This window comes from Zalophus californianus, chromosome 12 (assembly GCF_009762305.2).
Source record: "Zalophus californianus isolate mZalCal1 chromosome 12, mZalCal1.pri.v2, whole genome shotgun sequence".
In the NCBI taxonomy this organism is placed as follows: Eukaryota; Metazoa; Chordata; class Mammalia; order Carnivora; family Otariidae; genus Zalophus; species Zalophus californianus.
This window is the reverse complement of record NC_045606.1, coordinates 70,736,880-70,753,424: the sequence shown is the minus strand read 5'-3', so window position 1 is coordinate 70,753,424 and position 16,545 is coordinate 70,736,880. Positions and strand designations below refer to the sequence as shown.

Below are 16,545 nucleotides of genomic sequence, written 5' to 3'. Positions count from 1 at the left end.
TTGATCTTGAAAACCAAACTAGAGCTACATGTTCTACATCTGACACTGGATTAAAATCAAGAGAAATTTATCTATAAATGATAATAAAAACATCAATGATATTTATCATTAAAACATATGGATAGAACAAGTTATAGTATCATTTATAATGCCCAAATATTTGTTATTCATATAAATAATTTACTTAAAATGTTTGAGGATAGCCATGTATATAGAGCACTGATTCAGTGACTTAATAATATTGATTCTTCTACTACATGGAGAGATAAATATACAAGTTTGTGTTCAGTTAAAGGGTATAAAGGTCTTTCTTGGAGCCACTGTACACTGAGTCCAGTTAGTCCTTCCATACAGAATTACAAATAAAAAATCATGGTTTGACCAGAGAAAAGATAAAATTTATGACTTAAGTATTTTCGCAGAACACATCAACTTAAATGTTTTGGAAAATACATCCTCTATTATTTTAACTCAGATATTTCTTTCCCCTCTATATACAAACCTCCAATACCTGCTTACCCATCCACATTTTCAGCTGATGGCATTGTTTCTAACTTAACTGAAGAAACTGAAGCAATATGAAAAATTTTCAATAGCTCTGACCACTGTATCTACTCATTGACTTGCATTTGTACCCTCTTACTCTATGTGAACAAACTGTGCTCTTAATGAATGCTGACTTTTTCACTTTTACATTATATTCCATCTTCCCTCACCTACTCTCCAGCAATTTCTTCACTTTTTTACTATTAATTTTCTTCTTAATAGTAATAAAGTTTCATTAACCTATATACAATAATCTCCCATCTGAAAAGAAAAGCTGTCTTGACACAAACACCCCTATAGCTACTTCCCTATTTCACTGCTTCCTTTTATCAAAACCCCCCAAAAAGTTCTCTAGCCTCACTATCTGCCAAGTTCTCTCCTATTCTCTCCTACTCTCTCAAACGCAACTAAATGAATTTCACCCCATCACTTCCCTGAAACTAGTCTTTCTTGTCACTGACCTCTATATTGATAAAAGTAATGATCAGTCTCAGTTAATCTTTCTTAGACTATTTCTCTTTTCTAAAACATTTCTTCTTTCAGGAAAACCCCAATCTCCTGGTTTTCCTTTTATCTCAAAAATTCCTTTACTGATTTATCTACTTTTCCTCACACTCTGAACAAAGGCACACAATAGGATTGAATCAATGGAATTCTTTTTTTATTATGTTATGTTAATCACCATACATTACATCATTAGTTTTTGATGTAGTGTTCCATGATTCATTGTTTGCGTATAACACCCAGTGCTCCACACAGAACATGCCCTCTTTAATACCCATCACCAGGCTAACCCATCCTCCCACCCCCCTACCCTCTAGAACCCTCAGTTTGTTTCTCAGAGTCCATCGTCTCTCATGGTTTGTCTCCCCCTCCAATTTTCCCCCTTCATTTTTCCCTTCCTACTATCTTCTTTTTTTAAACATATAATGTATTATTTGTTTCAAAGGTACAGGTCTGTGATTCAACAGTCTTACACAATTCACAGCGCTCACCATAGGACACACCCACCCCAATGTCCATCACCCAGCCACCCCATCCCTCCCACCTCCCACCACTCCAGCAACCCTCAGTTTGTTTCCTGAGATTAAGAATTCCTCATATCAGTGAGGACATATGATACATGTCTTTCTCTGATTGACTTATTTTGCTCAGCATAATACCCTCTAGTTCTATCCACATCGTTGCAAATGGCAAGATTTCATTCCTTTTGATGGCTGCATAATATTCCATTGTAGATCAATGGAATTCTAATTGAACATTAGGATTCAGTCCTTAGAACTATTTTACAATTACTTGCATGATTTCATTTAGTTTCAATGCCTTGAATATTATTTTTTTGTGGGCAACACTTTCCTTTATAGTTCCAGCCTGGAAGTTTTTCCTAGATCTAGGTTCATACATCCAACTGACAGGATGGCTTCTCTGCTTGGATATTTTATAGGCATCTTAACTTAAAACCAGACTCCTTGTCTTTCTCCCTGAGGTGTTTCCCATGTTATTAATGACTAATCATTCTTCTATCTGTTCAGGTCAGTGACTTCAGAGTAATCCCTCACTCCCCTTTCTCTACTGCCCCATATCCAAGTTATTGCTTTATTTTGCATTTATTTGATTATTAAAGAGGGGACTATGTTTCCAAATATATATTCTTTGATCCATTTTCCTTTTGGAGTATTGCTCCTTTAGTTATTCTTTATTGGAATGTAATACCAGTTCTTTTTGTCCAGAATAAAAATTGCTTTATTGCATTTTTCTAGGGTTTATAAACAGAATAGTGTCATGGTTTTAAAAAGATGAATAATGCATATAGAGCAAACTGAATATGATCTCAAATCCCACCACCCTGAGAAAAACATTAATTTTTCAGTGATCATCTTTTTTTATGTCTCTTTTTTAAGATTTTATTTATTTATTTGTCAGAGAGAGAGAACAAGCAGGGGGAATGGTGGAGGGAGAAGTAGGCTCCCTGCTGAGCAAGGAGCCCGATTTGGGACTCCATCCCAGGATACTGAGATCATGACCTGAGCTGAACGCAGCCGCTTAACTGACTGAGCCACCCAGGTGCCCCCTTTTTTTATATCTCTTGATTAATATAAATATAAATTTAATAATATGACTATAGTACATCTGCAAGTTTTTTGTTTTATTTTATTAATATGCTTCTAGTGGCCACATTTACCTAAAGCAGTTTCTTCTTTTACTTTCCCTTTTCTTATTCCTTTCCCCACATTATCTCCTCCTGAAAGACTCACCCCATCTCCCACTACAGGTATCCAGTATGAACAAGCCATTGAGTATTCTTACATAACTCTCTCGGCCAACATAATTAAGGCTCACTAAGGCTATATAATCTCTATCTCTTTCTCTCCTCCACTCCCCCCCCCACACAGATATTTAGTAATAATTGATTTTGTCAAATATACAAAACAAGAAGGTATATTCAGAGATGTTCTCTGTCTCATTTTCCCTCCACCCCACTTAAGCAACAAGTTTTGTTCACCTTTCACCTCATCCCCTTCCCTTTTAAACTATAAACAAATATATTAATGTACTGCTACTTCCTTCCTTTTTCTCTTAGATGAATGGTAGTATATTGTACATGCTTTTCTCCAACTTGCATTTTTTTTTCACCTAAAAAAGCTGTTCTGGACACTACTCTGTAGTATGTAGTGTGTAAAGACCTACCTCCTTTCTTTTTAAAGGAGTGTAAAACTCCATTGTGTGGATGTATTTTAATTCATTCAACCATGTCTTTGTTGACGTACTTTTGGCAGTAATTGGCTTTGTTCATATGTCTTTTAATATTTGTATAGCATATCATTCTGGTGGCTTCTTGGCAATGGGATTGGTAGGTCAATAGGTAAACTCATATATAATTTTCTATATGTTACATATCACATTTCTACAAACAACATATGAGAAAACTTATTTTAATATATTTTTGCCAAGTATTGTTTTGTAAAACATACCAAATACCTCAGTGTAGTGTCAATTATTCTTACAAGTTTCAGTGAACTCACTTTAATATGTTCAAGGCCCATTTGTATTTTTTTTCTAATGAACTGTCAGTTGCCTATTTTTCTATCAGGATGTTTTCCTTATTTTCTTGCCCTCTGATTCCTCTTTCATAGTTATAAATATCACTGGCTTCTTGGCCCTCTCAGTGGCTGGACTCCATCCAGTTATACCTTATAGTTTTGGGGATTTGTCATCTAATTTGTAAACTTTTTATTTTGATTTAACTTCAGATTTATGGAGAAGTTGCCAAAATAGCACAAGGAATTCCCATATACTTTTACCTAGATCATCATTCGGTATATTTTGCCCCATATACTTGCTCTCTCTCTCTTTCTCCATATATATAATACACACAAACACAAATGCACACAACTTCAGTATATATTTCTTGAGAACGAGGACATTCTTCTGTATAGCTACAATTATAAAAAATTAGAAAATGTAATGTTGGCATAATGCTATTATCTAATCCACAGTTCATATTTAAATTTTGTTAACTGTCCTAATATCTACTACTTCTTTTTTCCCATTACAGAATCCAGTCCAGAATCATGCATGGCAGCTACATGTCATGTCTCTTTAGTCTCACTTAATCTTGTACAGCCTTTCAGTCTTTCTTTGTTTTTCTTGATCTTAACATTTTTTGAAGAGTATAGGCCAGTTATTTTGTACAATGTCTGTCTATTTAATGTATCTGACATTTCCTTGTTAGATTCATCTCATGCATTTTTAGCAAGAATACCACAGAAAATATGCATCCTTAGCATCAGGAGAAATATGAAGTTGGTTTGCTCTAATATTGAAGTTGTTACCCTACATATTTAAGAAGTATAAACTAGGTTTCTTCACTGTAAGGTTACTTCCCCCCTATGTAATTAGTAAGTTATTTTGAGGGATATATATTATATAAATATCCTATTTCTCACCAAGCTTTCACCCACTAGTTTTAGTAACCACTGATGATTTTCTAATTGACTTATTTTATATTTATTAGTCATCACTCTGTTAAAGAGCTTTCTTTTATCACCCCTTTATTTACTTATTTGTATTATTTATATTAGCATAGACAAATGGATTCTTAATCATTTGTATCATTATTTCAATTTATCCTTAAATGTTCCCAGATTTGTCCAAAGGGAGACATTTAAGCTGGCTTCTTTGCCTTTGATTATATCCCCATTATTCTTTTAACATTTTTTCACCTTCTAACACAATCAGATGTTCCAGATTCATCTTGTATCCTCCATGATCCAAACCTGGAATCACTTATTTTCCTCCAGAGTTCCTTCTAGTGACAAAAGAGACCTACCTGCTTAGGCAAGGGCTGCAGAGACATTCTTGAGCACCTTGGCAGGGACTGTGGGTATTTTGCAAATAGGTTCCATCTGAGCTTTAACCTTCTGAGAACTCCTATGGGAGAGTAAAAAGAAAAAGTGAAGATAGGTTTCTTGGGGAAATGGTCCCAACTGGGAAATGGTGCTGGCTCTCTTAATTTTTTAGAAACTCCAGAAAATTTGCTGGATTTTTATTGTCATAATTTTATAATTCTTACTTTTATTTTAATTATTTTTATATTTGCATCTCTCATTTTGTGATTTGCTTTTAGAGTTTTAAAAATATAATTCTGTTGGGGTGCCTGGGTGGCTCAGTAGGTTAAGCATCCAACTTTTGATTTTGGCTCTGCTCAGCAGGGAGTCTGTTTGAGTTTCTGTCCTCGCCCTCGTCCTCTGCCCCTCCCCCCTCATGCTCTCCCTCTCTCTCTCTCAAATAAATAAGTAAGTCTCAAAAAATAATAATTCTTTTTTTCTATTTTTTCCTATATATTTGTTATTCAATTCTTCTCTTTTTGTTTTTGGCCATTTTTGTGGACTGGGTTATATTAAGCCACCCCCTCACCAAGAACAACTGCTAAAACTGTGTAAACCACTTAAAAAATCTGTTTGAAGACACTAGAAAAATTAAGAAACCAGCAAGGACCAGAGAATTAAATGTTCCAGACAGGAAAAACATGTAGCTAAAAGAATTCAATATTCTATCCCTTGCAGCATTTTCCAATCTATAAAACATAGCTGAGAGATGGAGAAGTTGAGCAGAAAATAGTAGCTAAGAGGATGAAAGCTGAAGAGAGCTTTCAGAAATCTCATGACACTACAAGAACAAAAATTAGAGATTAGAAATCACAAGGAGGAGGGACAATGGTAAACAGCTCAGGATTCCACTGGCACCACTGGAAATTTGCATCTAAGAGAGAGCAAGGGCAAATTAGAAATAAAACAGCCCTCACAAATATTGAAATTTTTGTTTGAATTAGGTCAATTCCCCATTGATTTAGGAGTATCAACTCCTTTATTAACTTTCTGCCAACAAAAAGGAAATCTTATGTGGAGAATTATAACGTAATCAGAATCTCAAATTATCTTTACAAGAATTAGTAATCAATGTTTTTCATTCTAGCAAACAATTTTGGCATACTAGACAACAAGACCAAATGACCAAAACAAACAAAAGAAGCATAATGTAAAAATAAACTGATTCGGACATTGGATTTAATTAGATACCAAATATAACAACAGTGGTATATTGAAAGAATACATTTGATAAATTATTGAAAAAGATTTCAGCTGAGAACTGACTGGAATATCTGAAATAAAATCAAATGGAAAATTTAGAAATATAAAAATAAGATAACTAAAATTAATGCTCAGTGGATTTGACAGAGGATGACCCAAAGAAATGGATTAATATAAGAAAATAAATATCCACATTGGAATACAAAAAGATAAAAATTTGGAACATAGAGAAAAGAGAACAAGAGAAAGAGGAGATGTGGTGTTACCAGAGCCTAGAACCTCAGGATATCCCATGGGAGCTGGAATCACAGTGAAGACTACCTGTTGAGAGCAGGCACATAAGTGGGGAAGGGAGGTCCAAGCAGGATCAGGAGTCAGGGATGACCTACAGGCACTACAAAGATGCCATACTGAGCAGACCTGTGGTGGCTTCTATTTATCTTCCACCATCCAATATTTCACATTTCCAACACAGAAGCAAGTGTGCAGCGGAGCATAGGAAATGGAGCTCTCTATGTTATAGAGTGTGTATGTGAGGGTGAATGAATAGGAAAGCAAATTATCAGTTAATCTGCACAGATGCCAACTTTTCAAGTTTCCAGTGATGAAGCTAATTCCCCTGCTCCTATTTTCGTACTTATCTTTGACCACTTTAATAGGGAGCTGAGAAAAATAGAATTTAGTGCCTGTGATCAGGATGATGCTTTATCCAGATTACTCAGATAGAGGCTATTTTGAAAAAAAATATATTAAAAAAAAGAAAAAATATATTGAGATTAGTCCAAAAACTACCATTGAAACAAACATTTTAATGGAGCTAATGAATTAAAGCACTCTTTTGACTATCTTGGTACCAATGAGTGACATCTTTCTTCAGCAAAAATATGCATAATAGTTTGTGTTCCTAGATACAATATAAGTTCAGGCACATCTTTCCTCACCAAAAGAAGTTACACTTATATTTGCTCTTGGTTTTTACTTTGTGGAATACAATGCCTATGAATACCTGGCTTCTCATAGGAAAATGGGTCACTGCATTCTAAAAGGATGTCTTCAAATATTTATTTTGCAAATTATGTATCATCCTCTTTAGTACCAATTATTAAATTTCAGGTACAAACTAAAATGGCATTCAGAAGTATTTGGCTTGAAATAATTTGGAGAAATGATTTTAAGTGAAATAGCTTTTCAGGCAGTAAAATTGGAACAAGTTTGGGAATTAACTATTTTTTTCAAGTAATAAACTCTAAAATAAACTGGTAATCAAAAATCATGCTCTTTCTGATTTTTGTATAACTGTGACGAGTTGTTAGCAGGTAAAAAGGTGAGAATGTTCTCCTTGAATAGGACCAACACTGTAAGAAAATATAACATTGAGTAAAGGGTAATTATGTTCTTATATTTTCAAATTTATTCAATCATAAGTCCTTCCATGAAAGAAGTAGAAATAATATTATGAGATTTTTGGTAAGAATTTCTTTGTATAATAGAATTATTATATAATCAAATAGTTATTACAGAACAGAACAGAATAATAATTTCATTGTATAATAAGTAGAAAGAAGAGGAATTAAAATTATATTTCTTTTTTTTATTTTAATTCCAGTAGAGTTAACATACAGTGATATATTAATTTTAGGTGTACAACATAGTGATTGAACAATTCTATACATTACTCAGTACTCATCAAGGTAACTATTCTTAATCCTGTTCACCTATTTTACCCACTCCCACACCCACCTCCCTCTGGTAACCATCAGTTTGTTCTCTATAGTTGAGTCTATTTCTTGGCTCTATTTTTGTTTGTAAAATCATATGGTATTTATTTCTCTCTGACTTATTTCGCTTAGCATTATACTCTCTAGATCCATACATGTTGTTGCAAATGGCAAGATTTCATTCTTTTCATAGCTGTGTAATATTCCATTCCATATATATATATGGATTCCATTCCATACACACACACACACACACACACACACACACACACACACACACACACACAGCTTCTTTATCCATTCATCTATTCATGGACCCTTGGGCTGCTTCCATAATTTGTCTATTATAAATAATGCTGTAATAAACATAGGGGTGCATATATCCTTTCAAATTAGTGTTTCCTCCCCTTTTTTAAATTTAGATTTTACTTACTTAACATACAGTGCAATATTGGTTTCTGGAGTAGAATTCAGTGATTCATCACTTACAACACCCAGTGCTTATCACAAGTGTCCTCTTTAATACCCATCACCCATCTAGCCCATCTCCCACCTACCTCCCTCCATTAACCCTCAGACTGAGGGTCTCATATGGCTTGATGTTAAGAATCTTTTATGACTTGTTTTCCTCTCTCCTTTATTATTTCCCCCTTCCCATATGTTCATCTGTTTTCTTTTTTAAATTCCACATATGAGTGAGATCATATGGTATTTGTCTTTCTTTGACTGACTTATTTCACTTAGCATAATACACTCTAGCTCCATCCACATTGTTGCAAATGACAAGATTTCATTCATTTTTATGGCTGAGTATATATATATGACATCTTCTTTATCCATTCATCAGTCGATGGGCCTTTGGGCTCTCTTCATAGTTTGGCTATTGATACTGCTGCTATAAACACTGGGGTGCACATACCCTTTAAAATCTGTATTTTTGTATTCTTTGGGTGGGTAAATAGTAGTGCAATTGCTGGGTCATAGGGTAGTTCCATTTTTAACTTTTTGGGGGAATATCCAAACTATTCTCCAGAGTGGCTGGACAAGTTTGTATTCCCACCAACAGTGCAAGTCTCCTTTCTCTGCATCCTCACCAACACCTGTTGCTTCTTGTATTGTTAATTTTAGCCATTCTGACAGGTGTGAGCTGGTATCTCATCATGGTCTTGATTTGTATTTCCTTGATGATGAATGGTGTTGAGCATCTTTTCATGTGTCTGTAAGCCATCCAGATGTATTCTTTGGAAAAGTGTCTATTTATGTCTTCTGCCCATTTCTTAACTGGCTTATTTGTTTTTTGGGTGTTAAATTTGATAAGTTTTTTTATAAATTTTGTCAATAGATGCAGAAAAGGCATTTGACAAAATACAGCATCCTTTCCTGGTAAAAATCCTCAACAAAGTAGGGATAGATGGAACATACCTCAACATCACAAAGGCCATATATGAAAGGCCTACAGCTAACACCATCTCATCCTCAATGGGGAAAACAGAGCCTTTCTCCTACGGTCAGGAACAAGACAAGGATGTCCACTCTCACCACTACTATTTAACATAGTACTGGAAGTCAGCCTCAGTAATCAGACAACAAAAAAGAAATAAAAGTCATCCAAATTGGCAAGGAAGAAGTCATACTTTCACTATTTGCAGAGGGCATGATACTCTATGTATAAAACACAAAAGACTCAACCAAATAATTACTAGAAATAATACGCGAATTAAGCAAAGTTGCAGGATATAAAATCAATATGCAGAAATCTGTTGCATTTCTATACAGCAATAACAAAGCAGCAGAAAAAAAAATCAAGGAATCAATCCCATTTGCAACTGCACCAAAAGCAATAAGATACCTAAGAATAAACCTAAGTGAAAAGGTAAAAGATCTGTACTCTAAGAAGTATAGAGCACTTACTTATGAAAGAAATTAAAAAGGACACAAAGAAATGGAAAAGTATTCCATGCTCATGGATTAGAAGAACAAACATTGTTAAAATGTCTATTCTACAAAGCAATCTACACATTTAATGCAATCCTATCAAAATACCACCAGCATTTTTCACAGAAGTAGAGCAAACAATCTTAAAATTTGTATGGAACCACAAAAGACCCTGAGTAGCCAAAGCAATCTTGAAAACGAACAAAACTGGAGGCATCATGATTCCAGATTTCAAGCTATACTACAAAGCTGTATGGTACTGGTACAAAAATATACACATAGATCAATGGAACAGAATAAGAGAGGCCAGAAATAAACTCATAGTTATATGATCAATTAATCTTCGACAAAAGAGACAAGAATATACAATGGGAAAAAGACAGTCTCTTCAATAAATGGTACTGGGAAAATTGGGCATCAGTATGCAAAAGAATAAAACTTGGCCCACTTTCTTACACCATACACAAAAATAAACTCAAAATGGATTAAAGACCTAAATGTGGGACCTGAAACCATAAAAACCCTAGAGGAGAACACAAGCAGTAATTTCTGTGACATTGGATGTAACATTTTTCTGGATATGTCTATTGAGGCAATCAAAACAAAAGCAAAAACAAATTATTGGGACTACATCTAAATAAAAAGCTTCTGCACAGCAAAGGAAACAATCAACGAAGTTAAAAGACAACCTACTGAATTGGAGAAGATATTTGCAAATGACATATCCAAAAGAGGGTTAGTATCTAAAATATATAAAGAACTTATACAACTCAAAAAAACAAAAAAACAAACAACCCAATTAAAAATGGGCAAAAGTCATGAACAGATATTTTCCCAAAGAAGACATACAGATGGTCAACAGACATGTGAAAGGATGTTCAACATCATTCACCATGAGGGAAATGCACATCAAAACCACAATGAGATATCACTTCACACCTGTCAGAATGATTAAAATCAAAAACACAAGAAACAAGTGTTGGTGAGGATGTGGAGAAAAAGGAATCCTTGTGCACTGTTAGTGAGAACACAAACTGTTGCAGCCACTGTGGAAACACAGTATGGAGGTTCCTCAAAAAATTAAAAACAGAATTACTAATGATCCAGTAATTTCACTACTGGGTACTTACACAAAGAATACAAAAGCATGAATTCAATACTAACCCTTTTTTAAACAAAGATTTTATTTATTTGTTGGAGAGCAGGAACACAAGCAAGGGGAGTGAGAGAGGGAGAAGCAGGCTTTCTGATGAGCTGGGAGCCCGATGCGGGACCAGTCCCAGGATCCTGGGATCATGACCTGAGCTGAAGGCAGATGCTTAATGACAGCCACCCAGGCATCCTGATACTAACCCTTAATCAGGTTGATGAAGTCCCAATTGTTCATTTTTGCTTTTGTTTCTCTTGCTCCAGTGATGTGTGTAATAAGAAGTTGCTATGGCCGAGGTCAAAAAGATTTCTGCCTGTGTTCTCCTCTAGGATTTTGATGGTTTCCTGACTCACATTTAGGTCTGTAATCCATTTTAAATTTATTTTTGTGTATGGTGTCCAGTTTCATTCTTCTGGATGTTGCTGTTCACTTTTCCCAACACCATTTGGGATCGAGTCCCACATCTGGCTCTCTGCTCAGCGGAGAGCCTGCTTCTCCCTCTGCCTCTGCACCTCCCCCTGCTCATGCTCTCTCTCTCTCTCTCTCTATCTCTATCTCTCTGTCTCAAATGAAAAAAAAAAAATGTTTGTTCTCCCAATCCTTGAGCATGGATTGTCTTTCCATTTCTTTGTGTCATCTTCAATTTCTTTCATCAATGTCTTATAGTTTTCAGAGTACAGGTCTTTCATCTCCTTGGTTAAGTTTATACATATGTATTTTATTATTTTGTGTGTAATTGTAAATGGGACTATTTTCTTAATTTCTCTTTCTGCTGCCTCATTATTAGTGTATAGAAATGCAATGTGGGTTCCTGGGTGGCTCAGTTGGTTAAGTGTCTGGCTTTGACTCAGGTCATGATCCTAGGGTCCTGGGATTGAGCCCCATGTTGGACTCCCTGCTCAGCGGGGAGTCTGCTTCTCTCTTTCCTTGTGCCCCTCCCCATAGCTCATGCTCTCTCACTATCTCTTTCCCTCAAATAAATAAATAAAATCTTTAATAAAAAAAGAAATGCAATGGATTTCTGTATATTGATTTTGTATTCTACTGAATTCATTTGTCAGTTCTAGTAGTTTTTTAGTAGAATCTTTAGGGTTTTCTATACATAGTATCATCATCTGCAAATAGTGAAAGTTTTACTTCTTTACCAATTTGGATGTCTTTTATTCCTTTTTCTTTTCTGACTGCTGTAGCAAGGAGTTCCAGTACTATGTTGAATAAAAGTGGTAAGAGTGGACCTCCTTATCTGGTTCTTGACCTTAGGGGAAAAACTCTCAATTTTTCACCATTGAGCATGATGTTAGTTGTGGGTTTTTCATATAAGGCCTTTATTATTTTGAGGTAAGTGCCCTTTAATCTACTTTGTTGAGGGCTTTTATCATAAATGGATATTATCCTTCTCAAATCTTTTTTTTCTGCATCTATTGAAATGATCATATGACTTTTATTGATGTTGTTGATGTGATGTATCACACTGAATGATTTGTGAATATTGAACCAAGCTTGCATCCTGGGAATAAATCCCATTTGTTCACAGTAAATAATTTTTAAATGTATTGTTGGATTTGATTGCTAATATTTTATTGAGGATTTTTGCATCTATGTTCATCAAAGATGTTGGCCTGTAGACTTTTTTGTAATGTCTTTATCTGGTTTTGGTATCAGGGTAATGCTGGCCTTATAGAATGAATTTGAAACTTTCCTTCCTCTTCTATTTTTTGGAATAGTTTAAGAAGAATAGGTATTAACTCTTCTTCAAATATTTGGTCCCTTTAGTTTAATCCATTCTTTACTTCCCTCCCCACCCCCCATGTTTTAGATACACGGTATCATACCTTACATCTTTTCATTTGGTAAGTCTCTTGGCCAATCTTTATAAGATACACTGAATTTCACTGCTTCTGTGCAACCTACTTTTCTAACTCTTACTGACGATTTTTCCTTTCCACTCAAAGAGTCCCCTTTATCATTTCTGGTAGGGTTGGTTTAGTGTTCATGAATTCCTTTAACTTTTGTTTGCCTGGGAAACTCTTTATCTCCCCTTCTATTCTATCCTTGCTGGATAGAATATTCTTGGCTGCAGATTTTTGCCACCCAGCTCTTTGAATATGTCATGCCATTTTCTTCTGGCTTGCAATATTTCTGCTGAGAAAAATCAGCTGATAGCCTCATTGGGTTTCCCTTGTATGTAACTGTTTTCTTTTTTTCTCTTGCTGCTTTTAAAATTCTCTCTTTATCACTACTTTTTGTCACTTTAATTACTATGTGTCTTGGTGCAAACCTCCTTGGATTGATTTTGTTTGGGGCTTCTCTGTTTCCTTCCCCAGATTCAGGAAGTTTTCAGATATTATTTCTTCTTTTTCTTTTTCTTTCTCTTTCTCTTTTTCTTTCTCTTCCCCTTCTTAGATCCCTATAATGCAAATGTTATTATGCTTGGTGGTGAGTTCTCTAAGTCTATTTTCATATTTTTTTCTCACCTGCTCAGCTTTATTGCTTTTCATTACTCTGTTCTTTAGGTCACTAATCATTCTTCTGATTCATCTAGTCTACTCTTTATTCCATGTAGTGTATTTTTAATTTTACTCATTGAGTTCTTCATCTCTGATTCTTTTTTATGTTTTCTTTCTCTTTGTAAAGGTTCTCACTGAGGTTCTTCACTCTTTCCTCAAGTCCAGTGAGTGTCATTATGATTATTACTTTAAATTCTGTCAGGCACATTACTTTTCTTGATTTTGCTTAGGTTACTGTGTTGTGATTTTTTTCCTGTTCTTTCATTTGGAACATATTCCTCTGTCTCCTCATTTTGTCTAACCCTCTGTCTGTTTCCGTGTGTTAATAAAGTCAGCTACATCTCCTTCTCTTGAAAGTAGTAGCCTAATGAAGAAGTCCTGTAGTGCCCTTCAGTGTAGTGTCCCCTGTTCACCTGGACCTAGTACTTCAGGGGTGTCCCCTATGTGTGTTGCATGCAGCCTGCTTTTCTGGTTGAGCCACATTTGCCTTCAGTCTGGTCAACTGAAATGGTTCTCTTTGCCTGTTGTGGGTGGTATTTCATTCCTGTGCTGTTAGTGGGCCAGTCTGTGGCTGCCTTGGACTTTTGTTGAGTCAGACCAGGCATTTGTCAGAAATGTGGTAGTACCAAACAGCAGGTTGCTTTCCCTCTTTTGTCCTCCAAGAAACTTTTATTGGTCAGTGGGATCTGCCATCAGACCAGCTGTCTGCCCCAGCCCACTGCTAAAGTCACAGTCTGACTGGTGTGTGTGGTTATCACTTTGGAGTGATGCTGGCCCCTGTTGGGGCTGCTTGCACACTGCCAGGCTTGTGGCACCACTTTGGATGGGTTCCAGCCAAGAGTGCATTGAAGGGGATGGATCTGCAGAAGCATGCAGGGACAGGGGGTGGGGGAGTAAGTGAGGTGTTGGCAAAGTTTGTACTAGTCTACTGTAGGAAAAAACCTGGAGCTGAGGCCTGGCTGGAGGGGGCGTGCTACAGGGGAACATGTAGGTGGGGCACACAGGTTAGTAAGTTAGGTCCAGTTTCAGCACTGCATCGTGTACTCAGCTTGGGAATGGGGGAAGGAAATGGCTCTGGCCAGCCCCTTTGTTCCTGGAGAAGTCTCCCAATGATCCCTGCTGCTCCAACATAGGGTCTGAGATTAATAAACAAATCTCCCTTCCCTATAGCCCATGGGATTTTCAAACTGCTGTTTCTATGCTGTATCTCCACTGGCCTGCTTGTTATGCTGTCTCCTTAAGGGTGAGGACTCAGTTTCCTCTCATCCCCCTACCCTTCTGGTTCTCTCAGAGCAGAGACTGCTGATTCTTAAAGTTCCAGGTTTTAAGTCTTGGAGGTTGTAAGAATTGGTGAAATTTGGCCCCTCTGGTTTTTAAAGCCAAATAATATGGGGATTTATCTTTCCCATGTGGGTTCACCAGTGTAGAGTCTGTTTCTCTCCACTCTCTGCACCTGTGGGATCTTTCCTTCCCAGGGACAGTCCCAAGGGTCCCCCCCATCACTCCCAACCATGTCTCTGCCCTTCTTACCCTTTTTGATGTGGCCTCTTCTCTACATTTAGTTGTAGAGTTTGTTCTTCCAGTCTTTGGGTTGTCTTCTGGGTTATTTACACCAATGTGAATGTTATCTAGTTGTATATGTGAGATGGGGTGAGCTTAGGATCCTCCTACTCCACCATCTTCCCTGGAAGTCTTCATAGCATATTTCTAATTCTGTTTAGATAGATAGATAAATAGAAATTCTATAAAGAAAATCACTAACTGTTGAAAGTAGTTACTCGTTAGTTACGTAGAAAAACATTTCCATATTCTCAAACTATTTTCTTTGTTATATTTCACAGTGAGCATGGATTAAATTTTAATTAGAAAAAATAACAGCTATCTAAAGATGAATCTATCATTCACAAAAATGTCTTTTCTTTGTTCTAAGGCAGGGGTTGGCAAATGACAAGCAGCAAGCCAAATCCTGCCTGTAGCCTGCTTTTGTTTTATGGCCCTTTATGGATAAATTTTGCCAAACCTTGCCCTAAAGAATAGAACCAATGAATCTGTATTTCATCAAGACCCTTTACTTTTCTCTAGTTATGAAGAAGAGCCTGGGGAAAATCATCAAGATACACTGCAAATTATTTAGAGTTCAGAAATTGCCTCAAGGTCATTTATTCTGGCTAGAGTTAACCTTTTTGAACAGCACATTATGCCATGAAGTTTATGTAGATTAATTGGATTCATTTATCAAAACATTATTATGCAGTATATTTTTATTCTACTTTTAGTGATACTCAAACCAAGGCATGGAGAGATCATACCCATAGCAAGAAGTAGAGCCAAAATTTAAGTGCAGCCAAACTATTCCAGGGCCACAGTACAGCCTTCCCCATTTGAGGGAAAATGAAATGGCATATATCTCCTAAATGGAATGGAAGTTGGCCTTGAAATCAGCCTTTACAAGGTGATTTTCTAATGAGCCATCACCAAACTTCTATCTCTAATTGGAAATAAAATGCAGCTAAAATCACCTCTATAGATCAAAACATCCATCTACAGGTTAGCTGCATTCTCTTGGTAGATTGACTTGGTAGCATACTCTGAGTTGACAGAATATACATAAAGATGAGATATTTTTTCACCCTGGAGATTTTCAATTTGAAGAAGTTCATAAATTATAAAGGCTCACAAATCAATATCATTAGAAGTATCCATTAATAATTCATGTCTGATTAATGATAATAGAGAAAAGAAATTAGCATGATATTGAGTGGCTACTGCATGCCTTTGCATGGAGATTTCATCACCTTTATTATAATCAAATGTAATAATAATGTGCCTTTAAAATCCTTTGCTTACTATTTCCATGCTCAACTTTTGAATTAAAAACATACTAGACTAATGCAAATCCACTGGGAGGTCTCACATTTCCTTGTAAAACCTTTTTTTTTTTAAGATCCCAGATCCCACCAAGATATGAGATGACTAAAATATACCCCAATATAGACAAACATTTTTTTAATACCAGACAAAAAAGACAGCATGAAACCATAGTATGTTACCATGTTACAAACTCCCAGCTTTCTGACACAACAGAAATAGAAAAGGGT

At 35.9% G+C, this 16,545-nt stretch overlaps 1 long non-coding RNA gene across 1 annotated transcript in view; it reads right to left on the bottom strand.

Moving 5' to 3' along the window:
* The window catches only part of LOC113911928, a 149,398-nt gene extending 134,260 nt beyond the window's left edge, over positions 1-15,138 (bottom strand). The window contains exons 1-2 of the long non-coding RNA XR_003516633.1: positions 14,978-15,138; positions 4,877-4,977 (exon numbers count right to left, since the gene is read on the bottom strand). This is a non-coding gene — a long non-coding RNA (uncharacterized LOC113911928). The remainder of the gene's footprint in view (positions 1-4,876; positions 4,978-14,977) is intronic.
* Positions 15,139-16,545: the final 1,407 nt, after the last annotated feature.